Source organism: Anas acuta, chromosome 15, assembly GCF_963932015.1.
Source record: "Anas acuta chromosome 15, bAnaAcu1.1, whole genome shotgun sequence".
NCBI classification, from domain to species: domain Eukaryota; kingdom Metazoa; phylum Chordata; class Aves; order Anseriformes; family Anatidae; genus Anas; species Anas acuta.
In genome coordinates, this window is record NC_088993.1 from 12,672,437 (window position 1) to 12,698,231 (window position 25,795).

Genomic DNA, 25,795 nt, shown 5'->3' on the forward strand with positions numbered 1-25,795 from the left:
GACAATGCACACCACTTGTAGTGACATTCTCAAGCTCTAATGATATTCCTTCCCATTACTCTCTCAGCAGAAAATATAAATATTATCTTTAAAGCAGAGTGCAGGATATTTTTGTTCATAGCGGTGTTTTTCAGAAGCTAAGTGCTATGAGTTTCCATAACATTTACTGTTAACAGAATGTGTTATTTTCAAGCAGAGGGAAAAAAAAAGTATCATGCATTTTCTTAGTCAGAAGTTTTGACCAAATACAGATACAGATATGCTAGCAATCATACCACAGGGCAAGATCTGTCAAAGTTTTCCAGTCATGCCAATGGTATTAAAGCAGACTCACTGAGCAGTGAGACCCAGTCCTTCAAACCCTTCCTTTAGGGTACGGAGATCTGGAAGAAACACATCTTGCTTTGTTGAGCTGGAAACAGTAAAATATGACGGAATCTTTCTCACAATTCTGCTGGTCTTGATGGTCTCATAACCAGAAGTACTTCATCCTCAACTATCTTCTTCATAGTCAAGAGTTCCTAATAATGCATGCCAGTTGTCCTTACAGCAATACATACCAGTAAAAAAGCTTTTTGAAAGCAGTATATAGGGTTTTGTAACAACCAAAAGTAGGTGAAACGCTTCTAAAGGTGGAAGGACAAGCACTTGGTTTAATCTCACTGATCTACATCCTGATGAAGGTAAAGGTCTGGAATTCTACAAAACCAATTTGAGTGACTCTTTCAAATAGGGTGAAATTCAACAACGATGGCAACAACAGAGTGCAAATCTCAGGGTCTGCTAAGCACCGGGGTGGCCAGTCCTGGACGACACATAATACTCGTGTCTACACCGGGAAAAAGAACATTTCCATGCATTTCAAACAAACATGATCTGACACTTCTTGAATGCTGTGAAGCTTCAAGATACCTCTTTTCTCAATTACACCACTTGTTCATGTTGACAGCATTGCTTTCATTCAGCTGAGCATATTTAGTTTGCTCAGTTACAAACTGACAGCCTCCCTGTAATGCACCTGAAATGTACCCATTCTGATCAAAAAAAAGGAACATAGAGTTAGAGGTGCATTCGTCCCCATCTATGGGAAAGACTAGTGAAACAGGAGATTCATTACTAAATGAAAAATAAAGGGTTATTGATCCCTAGGAAGGCATTTTGCCTTACAATTCAAACAGGACTCCTTATGCTTGACTAAGGAAGACATTTTTTGTTAAAAACAATAAAGCAATCAACTTCCCCCTTAGTTTTAGCTCCAGAGTTCAAGAGGCTGTATAGCTACATCAAATTCATGCCCTGGTATATATCCTCTGTTTTCAAACTCTGGGTTCTCCCAGATAACCAAAGAAAAAAATGAACACATTTCTATTCATGAATTTCATATCTAACAAAACTAACAACTGTAGTTTGATACACTAAGATCTTTTAAGCAAGTATTCCAGAAGGTATTTCACACATACACTCAACTACACGGGCACACAAATGCAGAACATGCAATTTTAAACCATGATGAACAAGACCCAAAATAAGACACTCAAGAAAACAGAGTGGGCAGGATTTTTTCTTTAGCAGAATGTGTTCATTTCATGATTCAGCAACCCCACAGCAGACACCCACAGCAACACCTAGAACACACGCTGCTCCTCAACTGTCCTGTACATCATAGGGTGACCATGGAGCATCAGGGTAACAGCCACCTCAACTTGCATCTTGCCGCTTGATTTGCTTTACAATAAAATAGAGAGCTTGGGGGGATAGAGAATTGGGCTTTCAGTTTGGTTATGAATAAAAGACATCTTGCCACACAATAAGGAATAAATGTGATGGAAATTACAGGTTTTTCCAGTTGACTATGTTCAGTAATAACTAGATATGGGTGACTTAGATTGTGCCAATGACTTCCCATGAAATGGTGGTTCATGTAAAATACATTTAATTTCCATGAATACACCTTTGAACACCTGTGTGAATCTGCTTAAAGAAACAAGTGCTAGAAAGCTCCACTTGTATCTCATGTACAGTCCAGTTCCCACTGAACATCCTGTTTGAAGAAGTTTTGTCTCAAGGAGAACAGGAAAGGAAGGATGTTTCTCCAAGTAAGCACAAACTGCATGACCTAGCTTTCTTCCCAGTCTGCTTGCTGCTCTTCCACTTAAAATGGGCAAGCCCAAGTACTTTCTGATTAAATGTGACTGGTAGGAAGAAAGAACTTGAATATATTACTTGCCAGTTTGAAATGGTCTCCTGAAAGTTCCTTAAGAAAATTCCACCCCCAGCTTCTGCATTCTCAGTCTCTGAAATTAAAGTGCAATCTGTTCCCAAACCTTGTTTAGCAACGCTTTACTTCTCTGTTCTTGTGAGCTCCCTGATAAGTGCATGTCTATGATTGCAATTCATAACCCCTCCAAATTTATCACGCAGTCTTAGAGCACTGAAATGACATCTGTTTTTTATAGCATCAGGTGTGCCCTCATTATGCTTTTGTGAGGCAGAGCAGAAAATTGAAAAACAATTATGATTTAAGATCCCAAATTAAAACCTGTCGACTGGTTAGGAAAAAAATCCCTCCATAAAACCTGTTTGCATTTCCAATGACCTCACTGAAGAGTGTCATTGTAAATGCAACACAAACCAAGGTGTTGGTGATGGTTATATTTTATTAGTTATATTTTACATATCTGATAAAATCAAGCATAAATACGACAGAGAACAGCTGTCATGCAAATAATTTAAAAATTGAGTATAAAATAGAGTAGATAATTACAGACAGAGTAACACGTGGAATAGGAGGAGAACTAAGCTTATCACATACCTGTTTTGGTATCACACAGTTCTGCAGGGATCAGAAGGAAGGTTTAAGGAAGGCTTTGAAAAAAGACAGTAAGGCGCCTCTGTGCTGAGCTACAAGCGTCTTCTTCAGTGCACACAGGGCAGTGCAGTAGAAAGCATTGAGGATGGTCATTAGAAAATGCAGGCTGTCAAAGGCAAATGTTTGAATTGTCAGCAAAAGAGGAAAGTCAACATCTCCATAGCATGTGTGGGATAATGGCTACAGTGGGAATAGATTGCAAAGCTTTGAAAACGAAGTGGTTTATGCTTGCCAGAAGAAAAAGAGAGCAAAGGAAGATAGAGTTTAATAGCAAATCCTGGGAAGTCATAAGGTGGAACTGGGGAGATGAAGCCCTGACAGCGAGCACGGCTACTAAAATCTCAAGTCAAGGAGAGGGAGCAGCGGGGAGCTAGAGAAGCCAGGGAAGTCAACACTGGGTTTTTTCTCAAGATACAAAGACAAAAACATTTTACTTCCTACACATCATTCTTCCAGATTCCCTGAATGAACTCTGCTTTTATTTAAGGCTTCCATAAAATGTCATTGACTGTTAAGAGTTGCTGTTAATTGACTCACACAACTCCGTATCAGCTTGGAATCAATGAATGACCTCCCTTCCACTGTACGTGAGCAACCAGGCACCTAGCAACAGCAAGAGGTGCAAATTCATGATAATTTCCATCTTTCAAGTTATAAACAGCAGCATGATTCATACTTTTCCTGGCTTTGAAAATGTTTACAAGGTGGTGTTTTTTTTGTACCTATTCACCCAGATCTTACTATGATTAGTCTTGGGATACAACTGGAAATAAAAGATAAAAACTTAATTCATCAAATGCTCTTGACAACTTTCATGACAGGAAGCCTGGTTCATGTTGGCAGTTTTAAGCCAAACACTGCAACCTGCCCAAAGTAACAAATTTACACCAACAGCGGAACTTCTCAGCTTAAAAATTTCTTAATTTTCAGGCATATCTTCAGCCCAAAAAAACATATTACAGAATTACATTTTCTCCCTTCATACAGTACATATTCATTTTACATTTAAAAATCAAACGTTCCCAAACTATTTATTATTTTTGCAAGTCAGCTCTTTTGTGTGTTTATGTGCCTGCCCCACTTAGATGCAATCAGCACGGCCCAACGCTTCCTGCACCCGCCTCCCTGACAGGGCGCCCACAGCTCAGCAAACACTGCAACAACAACCAAAGACCAGCTGTGCTTAGCAAAACATACAGGTCGGGTCCTCAGCAAGGTGGAAATGCTGCTGAGAGAAACCGGCAACAACAAAATAACTGGAGGACCTCACAGTGCTAGCCAGGATGCTGTTTGGTCTCCACATGCGATACCGCTCTGCTTCCAGTTCGGTGACATCAGCATTTCTATAATTTCATCAAGTACTTAATAGCTAACATCCATGGTGCATTATGAACAATAGGAAGAGAAAACCTAAGATAAGTACACAAAGCCTGACATATATTAAAGTTATCTACACCTCGTGCCGAATGACATCATCCAGGCACTGCAACCTTCATGCAACCCCAAACCAAGCCTGGTCACCTGCAAAATTCTGCCGGAGAGGAACATAGCACGCAGAACTCCAAGCAGTAGGCAATATTTCAACTCCCTGTTGTTATTTTAGGGAATCTGAGAGTTCTGTAATTAATATAATTAACAGTTCTGGTCTATGCTGTCTAGCGTTTAGATGGTGATTCAATTCTAGTCACAGCCAGTCCTAAATTCCATGTGTTTTTAAGCAACAGCAGAGCCTTCCATCACTGCTAGGCTTGGCCATGGGTGAGATACTGTGGTTAACAGATCTTCTACATTCTTTTATTTTATGACTAATCTGAGGTGCGATTTCATAATTACTTTGAAGTTTCCTCCTCTCTAAAGAAGGCCATGGGACTTGCAGGATGGTTATATTCTAATGACCAGTGCAAAGATGAATGGCAATCCATACTGGAGAATTCAAATGGCACACAAAATGGAGAGGAAAATATAAACTCTGCTTACATGAGGTCCTGGCAAAACATATAGACTGTTCCTAAGCTGACAGTTTTATAACTCTAAATGGTTGTGCAAATGAAATCCAAACAAAGAAGCAGAGATGTTCTCTAAATCACTCAGCAATTGCTGCTTAGCAAAACCAGCAGCCACCAACTCCTGCAAACAAGAAGTACTTGAAGTAAGCTTATTGAATGGAAAAAAATGTCAAGAAATTTTTTCCTAGCTTTATTTTTCTATATTCTTGAATCTATATACATAATGATTCAGTTCACCCTGACAAATATTGTATAACCAACAATCAATCACATCAACTTTTTATATGTTGAGAGAAGTCAGATACCAAGTGATAAAACGAGTTCAGGCAGAGGGCATATGTTAAGCAGCTGTGAGTCCGTTTAAGCTGTCTATGTGCCTAAAAGCTTAATGTCATTACACAGAGCTCTGATTTCTTCCTTTCCCGCCTTACACTAAAATATCCACATTATGTTATGATAGAAATGATTAACTTACTGCAGGAAACATAGTCACACAGTGACTGCAGCAGTACAAACAATATGCTTATAAATTAGATGTAATATATTTTGCTTACAGTGAAAGATTACACAACGGAACGCTTCTGTTCAGGCTCTAAACAAAGCTTTATTTGTGAATAAAAGAATTTCAGGTGGCAGATTCAGGAACAACTTAAACCACTATAAGTTAGGACTGCTGCCAAAAGACACACACTCTGTATTCTCCCGCCTCTTCCTGTGGTTGGCACAAGTGTTTGTACCGTCCTGTAAACTCATCTGGGTTAAAATTACCTCTCTATCCCCCCCGCAGAGGTTACTTCAAAACCAAATCTGTTCCCCGATTCCATTCACTGTGAATGTTTGTGCCAGCAAAACGAGGAGGTGATGCAAAGGCGGAGACAAGTGGCTGTACAGCTCAATGAGATGACATTTTTTGCACCCTCTGGCTTAAGACACCATTCCTTAGAAGAAAAATAAGTGTAAAATATTTAAGCAAAAGTTAACACATGAGAAAAGTGGAGGAGAAAAAACCCTTGAGCACATGCATAATGACTGGAATACTTGCTCTTTTCCATACCTAGACAGATGAACAAGAGTAGAAGTGGGTAACCAACAACACCTCTGCATGGAGCACTTGCAGCTCTGCACCTTCACTGCTCAGACACCAATGCTGTAGATTGAGTAGAGAACCTAAGCTACACGAGCAGCTGCCTGGAAGGCAGTTACTACTACTTAAAGTTAAGCAAACCAGAAAGCAGATGAAAATGTCATGGTATTTTTAAACATATGATTTGGAACACGACTTTTTATTTGACCCAAGACTGGCAATATTGTATGCTTCACATTTTTATTATTCAAAATGTGTCAGGCTAGAATCAGTCTATCATAAATCCTGCTAAACTCTTCTTTTTACATTTGGTATTGCATTAGTAATTGGCGACCACTTGTAACAGGACTGTAACAACAAGGATCACTATAACACCATTTTGAAAAAGCTATTTTTCTGGCAGACGCAAGCAAGTTCATTCAAAAAACATCAACAGATAACCAACACAGCGATCTATAGCAATATAGCAAGCTATAGATTTTCATGGTGCATAGAACTCCCCTTTTCACAATTTTGAAAGTATCAGCATGAAAGATGAGTTCCTCTCTGTTCTCAGTCCTCCTAGGTGAGGTTTTTGTTCCCTTATTTCCTCCCTTTAGATGGTGTGCTCTGGCTGCTATAGCCATTACTCCTTGAGTTGCAGTGTTTAAGTGTTCAGCATACACACTGACTTCCTGCCCATCGAAAACTCCAAAGCAAATCCAGGAAACAAACAGCTCGGGAAGCACATAGGCTCCGAGTGGAGTTGTCAGGTCTTCTAGCCACTTGGATTTACAGCTGCAGTGAGCGGACATGGTTTAGCTTCCTGCATTTTAGGATGCGTGAGAAAATCCCCTTCAATTTCTGCCTACCAATCTGCAGTCAACAGACACATCAGAAGCAATTTTTTGGTTTAGTTTCAAAAATTAATTTTCTACTTGCTCATTCAGGGATGGGTAATACCACCAGTCAATTGTTAAACCGCTCCAGTAGTCTAAAAACTTCCAAAGTAAAATTTTGGTTTTATTATTACACTAATAAAATAAAAGAATGCCACCATCTAGTAACAACCTATGCCCTTTATTAAGGTATCTAATCGAATAAAGATTAGTTACTTCACATGCTATAGAAATGCAAATGTACAAGATGGGGTAGGGAAGTCAAAGATGGAGAACAATAGATGTTGCCATCCTCTGTCCCTCCCTTTGCATTTCCTCTCCTGTCTGCATCATGGCTGAGGTCAGCAATTACTCAAAGCAAGTGGCAGTACCCTGTTCAAGGTTAAACTCCAGCCACCTTTCAAAAAGGCTCATATTTAGGCAAACAAAACAGAACAATACTCACTGAACTCTGGAACCTCACAACAGACACACTTGGGCTACACTGTGCGACCAGCAGCGTGCAGCAGGGGAATCACAAGAATCAACAGAGAATTTGCAATGTTACTGCAAAAACATCTACTCACAACTCTTCGTGATAGGAAGTGTGCAAAAATCTGTTATCAGATACTAAGGAAAAGGAGTTTCCTTCTTCTACTTGAGGATTAGGCAGCAGGATGGTCACTGACCCAGTTGAGACACCACCAGGCTCTCGAGGCACAGCCACTGAGACCACAGACAATCCAGACTGAGCGCCCCTCTGAACAAGGGGAGAATTTCCACCCAGGGCTGTTTTTTAGCTGCAGCCACAATAGCAGACTGCTCTAGTTTGTGAACCAACCCACTTAATCACAAAATGAAATGAATGTTCAGTTACCAAGTTATTTTTTTGTCAAAAATATATAGCTAATATAAAAGTAAGCCAGGAACTGGTATATCTACAGTAGAAGTAATAAATTTTGCACACTGATGTGCCTTACTCATAAGCAAAAGGGTAAAAGAAAATGAGTAAGAACTTACATAGTTCTCTTATTTTACGCAGAACCTTAAAAAAAATCAGTAAAGAAGCTAGCTTGTAAGAAATTTCATTTACCTTTGCTCTAAAATTGCTCCATTTTACAACTTTCCTTTCTCACTGAAATAATACATACAGACAAATAAAACTGATTTCACCTAGTACTGACAGACTAACAAAACACTCAAACTGTTCTTTATATTTTTCAGTTCCTTCACAAAAACATCCACATTAGCAGCATTAAAGAGCACTGTAATTTGAATAGCTTCCTCCAGTGAAACTACTAAAATTTAAACCTACATCTGCGCTATTTTAACATGCATGCACCCAGCAAAGAGAATCATCCAAGTTGCAAAAATATTTTTCTGATTTTCATCAGAGGGCTCTTTTATTTTGACCTAAGTATTTAGGGTCATCGCTATAGAACCAATGACACAGAAAAGCGTCCAGGTACAAAATGTCTAATTCTTCGAACATTAGGTTAATTTGTTTTCTAAACCTAAACCAATATTTGAATGGTAGAACAAATATTTGAGATGCATTTGGCTAGTTACCTATTTAGAAAGAGAACAAATTCATTCAAAAGGACTTTTCCCCCCTCAGGCAGCACAGAACAAAATACAGGTTGAGCTCACCAGATCTTAAAGATTTGTACCAGGCCTAGGGTTAGACCCTTCTCAGCACATTACTGCTGTAAGGATGCCTGACAGGATGCTGGAAAGGAAAGGTTTTAGGAACAGAACTGCTTTAATAGAAAAGAACAGATCCACTAGAAGAACAAAACACCCCTCACCTGCCAGGACTACTGCTTAAATAACCAGAGCCAGCTTTAGATACTGCTCTTCCCTTGAACTGGGCATTATTAGAAATGAGCTGGTATTTCAGGAGGATTTCTACTGTAATTGTCACAACATTTGGAGGAATCACATCCCTGGCGCTGGGTGATGTGATGTGATGTGGGGCTTTGCCTGGCTGGGTGCTGGATGCCCCCAGGGACAGGGAGTCCTCAACTGCCCCGGGCAGTGCGTCCCAGACCTTAATTACAGTGAAAAGAGCTTTCCTGGAATTGAGTTGGAATGCCCGTTTCACCTGATGACCATTCCTCACATTCTCCTGCTGCTTGGAGCTTCTTGGTGACCTCTCAGGTCCCTGCAAGCTAAATGCTGAAGCAGAGAACATCTATCCGTACAGCAATACGGCACTGTACCATTTAGGTGAAAGGAATAAACATTTGGCAGTAGCAATACTCATTAAAATCTATGCAAAATTCATAACAGGCTGAAAAATTAAGTAAAGGCAGAAAACGTAATCTCCAGACTGATCTCCACTGCAACATTGGAAGTATGCTTACAAGACTGAAGAAGAGTTGTTAATTGCAAATAAATCATTAACCTACAACACCTCCTTAACTACTTAGCTTATAAATTTAGAAATGAAAGCAGAAAAATAGCTAATACAGTTCACCGATTCCTCTTAAAAGCAATTGTCAAGCTTTTTTACAGCATTTTTATGTATTCAAAGAAGAATAGATCTACTGCCAACAAAGTGCTTAATCACACTTGTTTATCTTGTAAATAGAAGAACTGCTTTAAATCCCGCAAGGAGAGGTGTCAGAAACATAACCCATTTTGAAGTGCACACAGACCTCTGAAGGCTTCTGAAATCCTTCACGCATAATGAAAGCCTCAATATTTTCACAGTTTCCTTTTTAGCTTTTCAGACTAAGGTTTGTATTTGGATGACATTTGAATTTGGCGTAATGTTTCTTGTAGCACAACAGGGTCAAATATTAATCATTTTCATAATCCTGTCCAAAAACTTTTCCAGTCTGTCTTCCTTACGAAGCTGCGTGGTTACATATAACAGGACCCAAGATGTAGGTTCTCAGATTTAAGAAATACTTTAGAAGTTAAATTGAGGGAGATGCCATTTATGAATTCTGCCTTAGCATATGTTCACTACATAAAGTTATTTAAGTGCTGTACAATAAATAGTATTATAGCAACACATGCTTTCAACACATTTGGAAGTAAAGACACAAAAACACTCTTATTTTGGCCAAAGTGCAAAAATCTATGTGCAACAAGTGTTGCACATAGGAAGCCTCAAAATCCACTACAAAGATGATAAGTTTTGTAGCATTTCTGTAGCTCCGTGTCCAGACTGATAATCAGAATTTAATAAATAAATAAATAAATAAAGACTCTGAAATACCTCACTGGCTTGGTTAGCAGGGTCTTTGGAGTTGTGTCTCCATCATCCATGCTTGCCTGTCCACAACAGCCAGCAGCACAAGAACAGACCGCAGCAGCACATCAACACCTTTGTTAACAGAACCCAGAATACAAAGAGCTCCACAAGCAAGTGGGGAGGAAAGGGGATTTATGGTATCTGTACAGACAATACATTTTCAAAAGCTGTAGTTGTTCCACATTAATTAACAACTTCTTGGGATAATTGTTCACAGAATGTTTGTCTTGTGGTGACTCTCAAGCAGTGATCTTGTAGAAACATCTAATTAGAACTATTACAGTAAAGCTCGGGCGGCTTTGCCAGAACAAGTGTTGGACACGGCATCATCCTTCAGGAAGAAATCATGGGCGAAGGTGTAAGCTGAACTCCAATGAGTTGTTCTGCAAACTCCTAGATGGAGACAGCTTTTACAAAGCTACAAATATTCGTTCAGTGCTTATGGGGGCTCTCGGGTCTACCCACAGGCACCGGGTCGGTTCTGCAGGTGGTTGCTCCATGCCCATCAGGGCAGGTACCACTGAGGGAAGGAAATCCTCCATGGTCAGCACTGGGAACACTGGTATGTGATGTGACATAGGGCTTCTTAGTGTCTTTTGCTAACAGCAGTACTGCTGAGTATCTTATAAGCTGGATTCACGCTAGCATTTTATATGATGCCTGGATCATTTGAGAAGCTTTTGATAAGAGATGCCAGTAGAATCACTGGGATAGGCCTTCTGGTTTTGTCTACTGAAGGAAGAAATATCTCAGCAGGAACTCAAGAGCAGGGCTCCTTTCTTCTCAGCTTTTGAGAGGAGTGAATTGAGAAGAGAAGAAGAAATAAAAATACATGTAGGGAAAGCCTGTCATGATAGCTCAGTTTCAAATGCTTATACAACTCACATGACTGACATAAAATCACTCACAGTCTTGAGTAATTAAAAACAAAGTCAACAGATTAAAAACATTTGCAGGCAAAACCACAATCAGATCCTCCCTTGCAGTCTGTAAAACTGTCTACTAAGGTCTGAGCTTCTCTATATTTGCTCATGCTATTTCCAAACGCTTCTCAGTTCAAATGCTTTCCTCCTTACTTCCTGATTAAAGATAACATATGGGACTAGAAAGAAATGAGCCTTTCTAGAGCTGTAGAATCATCTGCATGCTCAGCGCTGAATCACTACCTAGCCCTCTGTTTAACAGGAACGTTACTGAAATGGTATGCTTAATGCAGGTACCAAAACTAACCTTACTGTGCTGTGCCTATAAACTGCAGCAAACAAAACCAAAGAGCAGGTATGCTGTACAGCGAGCATCTCTGAAGGGGACTTTCACACTGGGAGTCAGCTTATCCAACACTGTTCCAGTCTGGAAGTTCAGAAAGGAAAGGAAACATTAGCATTTGTCTACTGTAAGAGAGGGAAAAAAAATCTTTGACTACAATTCTCCTTCTTAGAAAGAGATTAATTATACCAAGTCTCCATAAACTCATATATTCCTGGTTACTGAAACACTGGTAGGTTAATACAGGGAAAGAAAAGTGCTAAGAGAGTTAAGAGTTTATCTGTACCATTCTTACAGTGGATGAAATAGTGCAATAATTTTATTTTTTCATTTCCAAAATTACCTCTGATATAGCTTGTTCCTTCTGCTCTAATTTACACTATAAAAATCACATAAAAATATAAAAATACATCTGGGGGGTCTTTTTTGGCTTTGCTAACATAGCTTTTCAAGACTTCCTCAAAAAGATCCTAGGAATCTAGGAACCTAAATCCTAGGAATTTCCCTGCTCTGTCTGACAGAAGAAAACTAAAATGCTGTTAATACACACATATGGAAAGAACATTTAATATTCAATCCTTTCAGATGCAAAATCAAATGCATCTAATAGAACACAAAAAGGAATCAACATCAGACACGCATTTCAAAAAACCTTACACAAGTGATCAAAGAAAAAAGGGAAAAAATCTAAAGTAAAGCTACTTGCATAACAGACTATACATAAACCGCTGAGTCTTTTGAGTGGGATAAATATGTTTCAGACTGTCCCTACTGTGATGTTTTAATGGTGTGAGAACTGCAAACAAAAATCCTTAAAGAAAGATAAAAAAAACTATAAAATTTAAAGGAATAAGCAAACAATATACATCTCTCTTTTTCTGCCAAAAGTGGACATGACATGAATCATGTTGACGGATGCCACAGAGCTGAGAATGTTGTCACTTTTTCTGGACAATGAAACAAAACCACAGAAACCAGCAGGAGAAGCAGCCAAGTTTCACCACCGTATTTGGGCATTATGGTCCTATAAATACACATGCAGCATCTAAACAAGGGCATGATTTTCATTCCCCTTGTATGAAAATGATTAGTTGTACCACGCTAATAATACACTCCAAACGCTGAGGGATCAGAATCGATTTTCATGTGATAATACCAGAATGGGATTCTGCACTCTGGTAAGAGCATCCTGCCATAAATGTGCAACAAGCATGTGCAGCAAGGGCTGAGTACCACAGATTCAGAGAAGCACAAAGCATCCAGCCCAGTCCAGGGAGCAGGGCACAGATGCTGGTTCGTCCCTGCTCTGCTGGCTCACGCTGCTCACGGTGCTGCCTGCACCTGCTCCTTGGGTGAGCTCGTTAGATGCTGCCAGCACGGCGCTGTCGCTGCGGTGCGTGCAACGAAACCCCACGACACGGATTCCTGGTACTTTGTTTGACTCTGAAAAATCATTTGCAACACTGAAAGCTTTGTTTGTGTCACGAAGAGTGGAATATGCAATAAGTTAGTCACAAGAAAAGCATTTTACAAGAAAAGCCTCTTGATTTCATTTAATTTAAAAAGACAAAACTGGGCCAGCTAGATATACCATCAGCTAGATATACCATCAGCTAGATATACCATCAGCTAGATATACCAGCATGACTTTGCTTTGTTTATCAACAAAACCATGTAGTACTGCTTATTATTCAATTTTAGGAGTGTATTATCTAACAGTTGTATAATCAAGATGATATTTACTACTGGAAATGAGGTAAACTAGCATGAGGATTGCATTCAACATTATCAAATGGGAGGCACCAGAGTTATGATTTCTAGGCACAAGCAGTAATTGGATAGGAAGGCAAAGTTCAAGAAAACAGTAATACTCTTGTGTATTAACAGAAGGCCTCTTCTGCTCTGTAATGCACTACCCAAGACCATTTCCTTCCTTAGTATTAAAATTCTAATCAGCCTTCATTTCATCTACAGAAGTTTATGGCCTAGGCTGAGTTCTGTGCACAGCTTTAGAAACAAACAGACCTGGAATATGAGACCCAGCATATTATAAATTCTTAATTCAACTATAAAAATCTGTGCATGCACAAGTGGAGAATATTTAAAACGTGCTAAATGCCGCACTGTGTAACACAATGAGCTGCTGCTTTAAACGCTGCAAATGTCGTAGTTTCTAAATGTAGCTGTATTAATCACAGATTTGATGTTAAGATCCTAGATATCAGCACTGAGGAAACTGGGCTCACGGTAGATGGAATGAAAATGGATAACTCTGAGAGGTACAAAGACCAAAAAATCCTTATAAACTGGTCTGCAGCAGTGCTTTCCAAGCCATGGAGCTCTTGCCACAAGTGATACGAGTGTTTTTTCTAAGTGGCTTGTGAGCATTGCCAGAAACCCTGAGCACACTCTCCTAAGTGCTGCTGCTGTTAAAGTTGGTGCCTTTGGCAGGACCTGTGTCAGCGGACTTGCAGCGTACTGAAAAATAAGCTGCTGCCTCTGAACTCCCTAGCTGTTTTTCTATTTCTCTCTCAAAGAGGCACTCACCTCTAACTGTGGTTTGAATGTCATATCTCAAAATTAAGCCAAAAGCAAAGAAAGGAAAGAAGTCTGGAAAACTGAATGAAAGCATATTTACTCTGCAAGGTAAATCAGGGAAATGGCTAGAAGGGCAGAATTAAAAAACCTAGATGCTTAAGTCTCCAAACAAAATACTAAAACATCAAGCTCAACCTTCAAAGAGTAATAATGAAACCTAAATACCACACGTCTGAAGGTATGTGTCTAGCCTACATAGCTTTAGCATAGGTATTTATGTCAAAACAAATGGGTGGGCCACTGGAAACTGATGTAGCAATGCCATGGCACTCCACTTCCTTCTCATTGCGAAATCCCATTCTTCTCTTCTATTGTAACAACAACATTCAGCCCACCTCCAGCTTCCCCATTCAGGAGCATTACTGTGCTCACCACCCTTTCTTCTGCCTCCCTCCTGCTGTCCTTACCTCTAGCAATGCTAACTACCAGTAAAAGGCACAAAGACAGCTCTCTCCTGTTGCTGTGTGACCCAACACCAGGTTAGCTGAGCACTAACTTCGCCACCTGGCATGCACGGGGAGGGGAGGCAGCGTGGACATCCCAGCTGCAGCTTGTCAGGAGGTGGTCGCGTTCCCATGGGCCAGCTGCTTGGCAAGAAAATGCAGGCGTTCATGTCAAGAGAGCAAGCCAGGAGGCACATGTGCTCCTTTTTGGGGAGCTGCTCGGCCAGCAAGGATGCTGTGCCATTCCGCCCACCAGCACAGGCTGCCGAAGCGCTAGGGGCTGGAGCAAGCACGCTCCTGGCTGCCCGTGCAGGTCTGACTTACAGGGACGTGCTAAGTGGAAGCTTTGTGGGTGCGTCTGTGAATATAAATGAAATCAGAGCAGCCTACGAGGTTGGGACATTACATGAAATATAAAATGGGATGGGCTATGTCTTCTGGTGTATAAGTAATTTGGAATAACCTCAGTCAGAAGGGAATTGACAGTAAAGTGCAAGAAGCCGCTCCAGCTGGCCATGTTACTGCTGCTATGCACTCTGCAAACGTCAAATGTCCCTGCTCCGTAGCACTACCATCAGACACCACAAACAGCTTTAAAATCTGGAATAGTTCCACTGTCTTCCACCAAACTCAGAACCTGTACAGTGCATTACCCCAGGAGGGAGGGGAAAAAGAAAGGAAGAACCTCACTCAGTCCAAGCAGGTGGGCAGCAAGCAGAATTGTCTAAATCAAGCAAGTAGAATTGCATCTTAATTATAAGGTCGTCTTCGGTATCTGAATGCAATTCCCTCAATACTCTTCCATCCTGTAAAATACACGTAACAGTTAGAAGCAACTCTGCAGACACCCTACGAGCAACCTGCCTGCACGCTATCGAACAGAAATCCCGACCTGCCAAACTTAGCCCCCTGTACATGCTGTCCTGGCAGGTGCTGCTGGGGCCACTTCTATTTCGGACAGCAGGAGCAGCTCAGTGATTGACTGACAGCTCTGAACTATATTTGGGAAAGCATCCCAGCCCTCAACTTGCTGTTTAGTCTCTCTGAGCATTTATGAATAAATAAATAAGGAAATTCACAAAACGCCACTACAAACCAGCAGTGATAAAAAGTTAAAGAATCTAATTAGATTATTAAGTTTATAAGCTTAATTATAAAATACTCCTACCAATTAAAGCCTGTGAAGAAATCTTCATTTATATAACAAGTGATTACAAAATCCTAGTAGAAAATCATGGCAGTTTAGCTTGACCTTTGGTCATGTGGTCCATATGTAAACCCTCATGGGCAATTAGGTGATTTTCCATTTTCTCTGCTATATGTTTATTTTTAATAAAAGGCCTGTTTTGTTTTGTTTTGTTTTGTTTTCATTTTTCTTTTTAAGCAGGCTGCAGCTGTGGTAGAGACTTTTCTTTTTTCTATGTATACTGTAATCTAGCATAAAAATATTGAGACGCAGATCAAGTTAGGCTTGTCAGCCCTAATATTTTCTGGTGATTTGAACAGGGCCAGGGAATACGATAAGCATCTTTACAAATCCAGTTGGCTTTACTTCAAATCCAAGAGCTTGTATCTAAGCTTCACAAGAACAGGAGCCCACATAAAATCAAATTTTGAATGCAAAGCTAACCCAGTTCTGCTCATCAGCCTTCATTCTGAAGCCTGTCTGCAGCAACATTTTTGTGAGCTCGCTGCATAGGATATAATTGCTCTTGGAAGAAGTACTTTTTGCATCAGAGCTATAGCTACCTTTGGGACAACCTATCGTTTTTAATCTTAAAAACTTTTTTTAAAAAGTTTATGCTAATGATGTATTTTCTTTGGCACTGATGAGTTAAAAATTGCTTCAGCTTTTCTTGCTTTTTTTTTTTTTTTTAATCAAGCTGCTAAGTATTCCCCATTTACCAGTGTAAATCAGCTTAATTTGCTTAGGAGCTAAAACCTGGACTGAACAATGGTATTTTCAAAACAAATACATCAAGTTAAAGAGAGGGCAGTCATGGTTCATCTGAATCATATGGCTCCAGATTTCAAATCTAAGCTAAGGAAATAGAGGTTATGATACCCTGCAGCTGGGACAAGCAGTATTCGTACAGCAGTGTTAAATCAAGACCACTCGGCCAGTTCAAGCAGTTGCTTGTGTGGAAGTGAAAGATCCCATGAGAGCATTAAAAAAAGAAAGGTTCTGGTGTCCTAGCCAAACCCCCCTTCCTTTGCTTAATGCTACCATGGGCTAAGTTTCTTCAGAGCAACTGATTACAGAAAGTTGCTGCCAAGTAATTGCTACTGATTTATTTACATCCGATCACACAGAACAGGAATTAAGCACTGTGCAAAACACACAGGCGAGTTAATTACAAAAGGTCCTCTCATGCCACACAAACGCCCAGTGACTGAGGCTGCCGGCTGGTGGGTTAATTTGCAGACACATCAGTTCGGTAATTTGTTCACCATCAGGCTAGAGAAACGCGTATCGACACAACGGCACAGTGGCAGGGAGAAGTAGCTGGGAGCTTCGGAAAGCCACAAGCGCCTGTGCTGGTAGCAGTGGCATACACAGATAAAAGCTGTCATTCAGCCTGGGAACCTCAGGACAGAAAAAAAAAGAACAAGTCTGGAAAAGTTATTTTCCGGTCTCCCATTCAATAGCATTTTGAGATTGATACAATAAGTGCTGATAAAATACCTGGGAGTTGACATTTTCATATATAGCAGATCAAAAAAAGGGTTGTTTTCTAAATTTTGGGAGCAATACTAGTGGCTGAAGTAAAAGCACCGTTCCCTGCTTCCCAGAATACCAGATTAACTGTAACTTTAGCTATTTTATTATTTTTTTTAAGAGAAGGGAGGAAGTATGAGACAGTAGTACAGCCTGGAGACTTTGACAGCACTATCTGGATGCCAATGTCATGCTGTGTAAACATGTGGATCCATTAGACAATTGTTGGAAGCAGTGAATTCTAAATTTGATCTAGTGATAGGACTCATGCTGTTCAGAAAAAAAAAAAGGGGTTGCGAAACCACACAAGGAAAACGTTTCAGACTTGTTAAAAAGAAGTACAATGTGAACAATGATGTATTGGATGGCCTGCAGATTTCAGCCTCTGGAGAGTCTTGACAGACAGAGCAAAGACCTGAACTAAACTGTTAAATCAGTTTATAAAATATACTCCAACCTGAAAGGAGGGAAACATTTTCATAGAAAAAAATGATATTCACATAGGTAGAATAAGAAAGATTTTTTTCCTTGGGATAAGACAAACCATAACAATGATTTATATATTCTTCCACATTTGTAGTGCATGCTACTGCCTTAGCTAATGAATCAATTTTAGTGAAGCCTAAACCGTACGGCATCCCCAGCTCTGCTGGTCTGGCGAGGGGAGCAGTGGTTAACTGCCTTCCTTCGCTTCGTGCTGGCAACACAAGGCTTTTTGCGTTATAGTACTTAATGGGCTAAAATACACGTTGAAATTAACTCCTTCATTAGCTATACAGCTGCTGCTCCTTATCTTTCATTACTGTTAATTACAGCACTGCAAAATTTTATGTTGTGACTCAGAATTAAATAGGATTAATACGATCTACGATTTTTCTTGGAATACACAACTCGGGCCTCATGAATAAAATTATACGCTGCATGACATATGACACTTGAAAAGGCATTACAATATTTAAGCTATCTAGAAATGCTTCTGTGCATTCAGACACGCTGCAAGCTCTCTGCAAACTGACTAGCCAGCTGTTCATTCCCTTGGAGCTGCTTACATCAAAAGACACATAAAGCAGTGGGTTCACCTCTCAGCAGAACTGCAGACCCGCTCTAAGTCTGTCGCTACAAAACTTGTTATTCATCCCTGCTGGCTTATAGATGTGAAGAGCAGTATGCAGAGCTCAGCATTTCAGTTATGATTCACGTTGTGATTTAATCATTCCTAAAACTTAGTTTACTACTTAAAAGAAAATGTACTTCAGCAACAGGGCTCAGAACGCAAGAAAAACAGATCAATCTAGGAAAAGCTACTGAGTCACCATGGAGCGAGGCAACGAAACCCACGTTATCCTCGTGAATCCAATGAGGTCAGCAGAAGCAAAGCTTCTTGGTGACTGGTATGGACAAACCTTTCTCCAATCCACCCTACGAACCCGTGTGAGCACAGGACAGTGGTCCTCTGAATGCCGATCTCAGCACTGCAGCACGCCATGGATATAAATAAGTTTGTTTGTGCAGCTTAGCCGGCTGAATTCAGTGACAATTCACGTGTCTAATTCCATCACGTCCATAAATACCTGGACATGAGGCCGCAGCGAAGGCACTGAGGGGCTGTGTTAGTCAGGAGGCAGGCTGGAGGTCGCTGAGGGACACTGAGGAGCTCCAGAGCGTGCGGCAGCTGTGCCACGCTCCAGCAGTGAGGCCTATCGGCCGGGACTGCTCACATCCTCCTAACGAACTTGCTCACGAACAGGGAAAAAGAGCTTCCCACACGTGTTTTGTGCTGTAAAGCTCGGGGCAGCTGTCTTAACAGCACCTGCAACACAGCTTCAATCTGTATGAATTTATAAACAGCAAATCTGTTGTTTCTTCACATGAATTAGCGGACATTTGTTTCTGTGGTGGGATGGGAGGCCAGCCGGAGCTGCAGACCAAGCAGCCAGGCACGCCAGCAGGTCTTAGGGCTGCTGGAGCCAGGGAGGTGATCTCCAGCTGCGTGACACGGCACACACACAGGCCACGGCACACACACGGAAATCGCTCTCTCAAGTTCAAGGCCGTGTAATAATAGCAATTAGCGCTTCTATTTACTATTCTTCACCAGATTGTGAAATTAAAATTGCAACCAAATATTGATTGCACCACGTACTTTTCTTGGTCCCTCCAATGCTTGCCACGAGACGTGAGGAACAGGACAGAGGCCGGGCTGGGCCAGGCCTCTGGCAGCTCCCATCACAGAGACCAGTGGCACTAGTGGGAAATGCAGGCCAGTGGGAGATGAGATCTTTCACAGACGTTTACTGACCTTTCGGTAAAACTTCAATATAAAAAGAATAAACTGGCAGAGGCTGCTATCTTAAACCATTTTTTCACAAGTGAAGTACTCCGTTTCCCTCAAAACTCAGTCATAATTGAGTAACCTCAAAGTTAATCTTTCTTTTTAGGGGAAAACACACCTTTTTTACTATAGCGACAATCTGTTCTTAAAGTTATCTTGCTCTCCAAGTATTATTGTTCAATCACTTATCCAAGCAAAAAGACTTAAAACTTTAATTTAAACTGCAAGAAATATGGAAATTAGTGCTTTACATCATTCCTCTCCTTTAGATAACTTAGATCTGAAATACCGGTTACAAATTCTTAGTGGTCACACATACTACACCTTTGTTGTTATAATTTACTAAAATATTCATCTTTTCCATATTTTCTCCCACAGTGTGCAAAGGAGCAGATATATCCTCAGTAACCAAAGTGAATTAGCATAACACAGGATGCCAAAACCACTGTGTTTTACAATAACAAATCAAACTGACATTTGTCATAGTATCTCACTACATGCCAAATATTTCATATTGGGATTGTTCCATTTCAGTTTTAACCCAGTACACATGACATTTTCAATGAGGAGAAGAAAGCTGTGAGTTTCTATTTTTAGATCAATCCACAGCTTTTATTCAAGAACCTCAATTCACCTCAAAATGTAAATAAAGCCATCAACACCGACACCACTATGATACAGTAACTCTATCAACCTTTCAGCTACAGTCATTGAGTCAGTAATCAATCATGAAGCAATTCAATACCAAACATTGTAAACAATTCCATTCTGGATTTTCTAATCACTGCATGAAAATATCGCATGTTGTAAATGCTATAAAAAGCATGGTGCAGTGAAATATAACACATGAAATGTATTTAACAGAATTTATGAAATTTGCTTTTCATTTCTTTCAAACATCTATGAGCAATTGGTTTACCTTTTCTTTCTTCTTTTTTTCTTCCAGTGGTTCAATCTTCGACTGACATTCTTCTGTGCTGCACATCACGTAAGTACAGGTATAGCAATACAGTGTGGCTGTTATTGCCATATGTTTACTTTATTACTGTACAACAGTGAAAATACCAACATTGGGATTTCTAGACCTGGTATTTATTTCTGTGAAAATGTACTAGAAAACTTACTAAGTGCTCATGGAAGAGTTAGCGAAGGCAGTCTGTATTGACTCCCAGATCAACCTCCTCCCCAAAGCTCACAAACTGGCAATTTACAGAGGCTCAGATGAAGGCGCCTCCAGCTTACAACATCTTTATAGCCTTGCGAAATTTGGACTTCATGGATGTATGCCGTGATCCTAAGGCACTTGAGGACTCCTTGCCAGGCAGGAGAACCTCTGTGAGCCACAGGAACTGCAGAAACAGACTGGAGGAACATAACCACTTGGAGGATTTAATTGACATCATCTCTGCAAACTGCTTGCCGACCCCTGCGAGGAAGGAATCAGGGCTGTAATGCTCTCCTCACCACCTCTACCAGCAGGCCATCATGTCAGCTAGAACTGCCTGAAACCCCACAGGCAGTGCTGGAGATTTTCATGCACTGACAAAGGCAGGTCAGTGGGGAGAAAGGCAAAGCTAACACCTAGTCAATCAGCTTGGGCTTACTCTGCAGGAGAAACATACCTTTAGGAAAGGCAAAAAGATTAAAAGAAAAGAGACACCAAATTCAGCCTTCTCTAAGGGACCAACACCATTCCTCTGAGGGCACAGGGGTGTGCTCGCACACAGCCTGAAGAACGTGCTCGAGCACAGGCTGGCGACCTGCTCGCAGCAGCGTGTCCTAGGTGTGCTGTCCGCCCTGCTCTAGTTAACGAGCAAAGGACAAGAGCCAGGAATTATTTAATGCTAACACCAGCTCTGCCAGTGCTGACTGCTGCTCTTGCTCTTGGCAAATCGCTTAATCTTTTTCATTTTCTCCTCTGTACAATGAGCATAACATTTTTGTGCCTAATACCCATCTCCCCAGTGTTTCATTCCCAGTTTGACATTCTAGTCATAAACGCACTGCCTGCCTTCCTTTTACTTTGATAAAGTATAGTCAGTATCAGTTGGGAACACTTCTTTAAAACTTATTTCCAACTATTGTGAAACAGGAGCTGAATGTTTATGGAGTAGTTATTTTTTATGTCAGTTTACCATAGGGCCTCTTTAGCCACAAGCTTACAGCCGGAGGCCCCAAGGCATTTTTGGGAATGGAAACTTTTGGAGTTCAGCTCTTAACAAATTTCCAGGCTGCAGTATGTTTTTCATTAGTCTACATGGTGTTATAATAAATGATGCACTTCCTCTTTCATTTTATGATTTTTTTTAAACATGCAACAATTTTTCTGTGTCTGTTTTCTATTACTTCCAATATACTCAACCACACTAATCTTAGAGTCTACTTCATGTGTAAGGACAGAAAGGATGTACTAAGGTATCAGCCACAGCAAGACAAGCGTCTAGTCTGAATTCTTCACTGAAGAACAATCACTGAATGTATGCATCCCATCTTTTTAGGGGCCATTATTGTTGCTGTTATTATAATGTCTGAGTTGACCCAGAAAATGCTCCTCTCAGTTATATACCCACAAGACACAGCTAAAAAACTTTGAGCTTATTGGCCTGATTTGTTTTTCTGCTACCTACTATAATCACAGACATACTGCTATGACAAGACTGTGGTGCAACAGTTTTTTAAATAATCATAGAAACACATGAAAACCTCCCAAAGTCTGCGCGTAACAGATTTACACAAAGATCTTTTTGCATGAAGACCAAAATGATATTTCTTTGTATAGATTTGTGCATCCCTCCTCCCAAAAGCTTTTGATAAACTGAGAGCAGTTGAACAGAGGGCCACGAGGACAGCTGTGGGCAGAACACTTGCAGCCCTGTGGTCAGAGGCTGAGGGAACTGGGCTCGCTCCACCTGCAGAAGGGAAAGTTTTGGGTGGACCTAAACCACAACCACTGCGCACCTGCAGGAGGCTTACTGTGCAGACAGATTTGGGGTCTTTACTGTGATGAATGGTGGGATGAAAAAAGACAATGGGCATTAAGTTGAAAAAAAAGAGATTCCAATATACGAGGGAATTTATTGTACATTTTAACCATTATGACAATCAAGCGTCGGAAGAGACTGCCCAGACATAGCATAGCCTTTGTCCTCAGAGGTTCTGAGGATCTAGTTTGATCTCCTATCTATCCTGCATTATGCAGGATTTTGGATAGATGACTTTCTGAGGTCCCTTCCAACTTGAATTAATCTATGAGCAATTCAGTCCAGTCAAAAACTAGTTAATATTTTAAATACCAGAAACAGAATGCATCCTGGATTTATTCAGACCACCTTTTTTTTTTCCTGCTACTTATTATACTGATAGACATACTACTTTGACAGTACTGTGGTGCAACAAATTTAAACAAAGATAGATAAATGCTGTGGATAGCATTTAACCTCTGACTATTTTTTGATTGAAATCATCCAGTGATGACTGCAGCTTTTAGAAGCAAAGCTGAGACAACAAAAAAGAGGGCAAATAAAGTTGTACTTTATGAGTTTTGGACGTGCAATGGCAACAGCCATCAGTAAACTTCATAGTGAAATACCTGTGTGTCAGTTTTAACCCTTTTTTTTTTATAAATCTCAGCACCTTTCCCTGAGTGCAGTTCCTATAGATGCTAGTCAATATTGCCAAGGTAGCAATATAAATAAACCATAGTATGAGGGAAAGAGAGAAATTCTAAAAGAAAGAAAAAAAAAAAAAAAAAAAAAAAGCCAAACAGCTAGCATTTCAGTATTTAACCCCCCATCCTAACAGCACGACTACCCACATTTAAATGAAGCCAAAGCTCCTTGCGCAGTCTTGTTCCTCTCACCCCAAACTAGTTTGGTGAGCTCTGCAGGTGGTCAAAGGAAAATCAAAAGCAAATGTCTTGAGCATTTCAGAGCTGATGTTTGAGAACACAATGTTATCAAGAAACGTTCACCTCCCTTCTGGGTGGATCCGCACACATCTTCGTTAGTAATTTACCTCCGCACATCCGTAACACGGACAAGGCGAGCGTGCCAGCAGGGTTACATGAGAAGCCGTGCAAGCTGGGCTTCCTCCGCACGCCCCCACTCCCCAGCCACCCCAGGGCCCTTTCCAGCACCTGCATCTTCTTCGCAATTTATCGCTCTGCATTTATCAGCACAGTGCTTTACACCTCCAGCTTGCCCCCAACCCCTCCCTGCTGCCGGCCAAGATCTGCCCCCCCCCATTTTGGCATTGTTACAGCGCTCGTGCTCTCTCCCTACCAGTTTCCTTCCTCTCACAAATTAAGGGCTTTGTTCATCTTTCCCTTATGAAGTTTCTGTCTCCCTTCCTGACGTAGGAGTCGGTGTTCATTTTGTAAAGAAAAATCATGAATAGGAGACTCATGCCAGGCAGCGAGGTTACGCGTCCCAAACGTTAAATTCCATCCTGAGGACTGCAGCAGTGTGGTCAGACATAGGATTATGCTGGAAATCACCATGGGTGTCACCAGTAGGTAGGGATAACAAACTATGGATCTCCAAAAACCAAACTGCCTCTGCTTTTTCCTTGTCCCATTCCAAATCAGCATTCACTATCACTTACTGACATTTACTATCACCAGCTGACAAAAGAGGGAAAATACAGGACTGTCTGTACAGTCCTGTATTCTATTTCAAGAATATCAAGGGACTTTTGTAGGTGGAAAGCTGAGAGAAAGACAATATGAACATTAAAGAATATCAACTAAACTAAGATCAGTCTTTAAGACATATTACCTCAGCAAAATTCACCCTGTTAGGAAAAACACAGAAAAATACGGAAAACAGATCCCTTTCTGTAGGGCACACAAACAGTATTCCTCTGCAGAGCCTTCCAACACAGTCAGCAGCAAGGAAAAGATCAGAGTCCTGTTAGAGGAAATGGCACCTCCCACGACTTCCACAAAAAGGAGCTGGAGCTTTCCCCTGCCTTTTTAGCAGGGAAAGTGAAGGCCAAGCACTGCCACTGCCAACAGGGAGAGATGACTGAGTTAAGCAGAGCCTGTTAAGGACCCTACCCACTGAAGAACAAGGATTACCATTAAACAGCATTCAGTTACCTGACCTACTCCACCAGAGACTTGAAATTTAGAAAACTGATGAGAAGAAATACATGATGGTTTTACAGTCATTTTTCAAAACAGTAACTCATCAGACAGTGCAATTGTTTAATGGCAGAACACTGCTCACAAAAGGCAGGAGCAATTCCCCATTACATGAACAACTCTATATATTTGCATATTTAAAAATGTTCTATATATGCACTTATTTATTTTTTAAGATAACTTTCTTTTTATGTTTGCTTCTATACATAATTTTAATGAGAATGTATTCCCAGGGGCTGGCAGCATCAGAAAAAATAGGCTATGCCAACAAGAAGGGATTCCAGTCCAATATCATCATGTCTAGCATACCGTGTTTCATTTACAAATCTTTGATTTCTAAATGAATGGCAGTTCAAAGTACACATTAAACACAGCTACTTTCTGCCTATGTATGTAGAGATCGCTAGAGATTAAGTCACTTTAATTAAAAACTTAAGCAGGTGTCACTTCATGATACTCTTTGAATTTGGTTTAAGCAGATGTATGTTCTATCATTACCTAGCAGTGCACTTTAAATACAAGCATAATCAAAGAGATCTCCCTAAACAAAACAAAGGAAAACCACTTTGTCTGACGGTTTGAAGTTTGGTACTCCTCACCTGTCAGATACAGAACATATATTTAGTTGGAAACGACATTCTAAAACACTTCAACGATAAAGAAAAGCACTGTGACCAGCTCTGTGAGAGAGAACCCCAGGCCCCATGGGACCTACTAACTTCAGTGGGGTTTTGTTCTGCCTCTTTGTAAATATCTAACTATCAAAAGTGAATTTGTACTATAAAGGCCTGAAACAAATCATTTAAAAGCATTCAGTATTCAAATAATCACAGCTTTAGGGATGGAAATGGCATTATTTCTGACTAATTTTTCTCTCAATGCCATGCTTGAGAGTGATAGATAGCAATGTGAAGAATGCCCTGTGTCCCCAGTACTCGAAGGTTCTTTTCTTTTCTCTCCTTTTTTTTTTTTAAGGTAATCCAAAGATTAATTTAAAGTCATCTGGTGAAAGTACTTTAGTATTAACCTTAATATTTTTTTGTTAATATATACTGAACTCAAGTGAAGTGATTTCAAGAGTTATCCTAGATACTTCTCATTTTAAGACATTAAATATTAGCTCTTACAAATTTCCATTATACGTTGTCTGACAATATTTGCTGCTGTTGACTACATGAGCTGACTTTTAATTCTTACAGTGGCAATCAGTGAT

The 25,795-nt window shown here is 40.4% G+C and overlaps 2 protein-coding genes across 10 annotated transcripts in view; one reads left to right on the forward strand and one right to left on the reverse strand.

Annotated features, from left to right (window-relative positions):
- C15H7orf50 (chromosome 15 C7orf50 homolog) overlaps positions 1-25,795 on the reverse strand; it is a 128,176-nt gene that overhangs the window by 40,080 nt on the left and 62,301 nt on the right. The window contains exon 1 of one of the 6 annotated variants that reach the window (XM_068699019.1): positions 14,353-14,504. The exons of 4 other annotated variants lie outside the window; for them this stretch is intronic. The gene's annotated coding sequence lies outside the window, so the exon portion shown is untranslated. Of the gene's footprint in view, positions 1-2,812; positions 2,976-14,352; positions 14,505-25,795 lie in introns of those variants that run through there. One more of the 6 variants, XM_068699017.1, reaches the window with a different exon arrangement.
- The window catches only part of GPR146 (G protein-coupled receptor 146), a 51,555-nt gene that overhangs the window by 1,878 nt on the left and 23,882 nt on the right, over positions 1-25,795 (forward strand). For 2 of the 4 annotated variants that reach the window (XM_068699006.1, XM_068699009.1), the window contains one exon: positions 20,386-20,427. The gene's annotated coding sequence lies outside the window, so the exon portion shown is untranslated. Of the gene's footprint in view, positions 1-20,385; positions 20,438-25,795 lie in introns of those variants that run through there. The other 2 variants (XM_068699007.1, XM_068699008.1) reach the window with 2 other exon arrangements.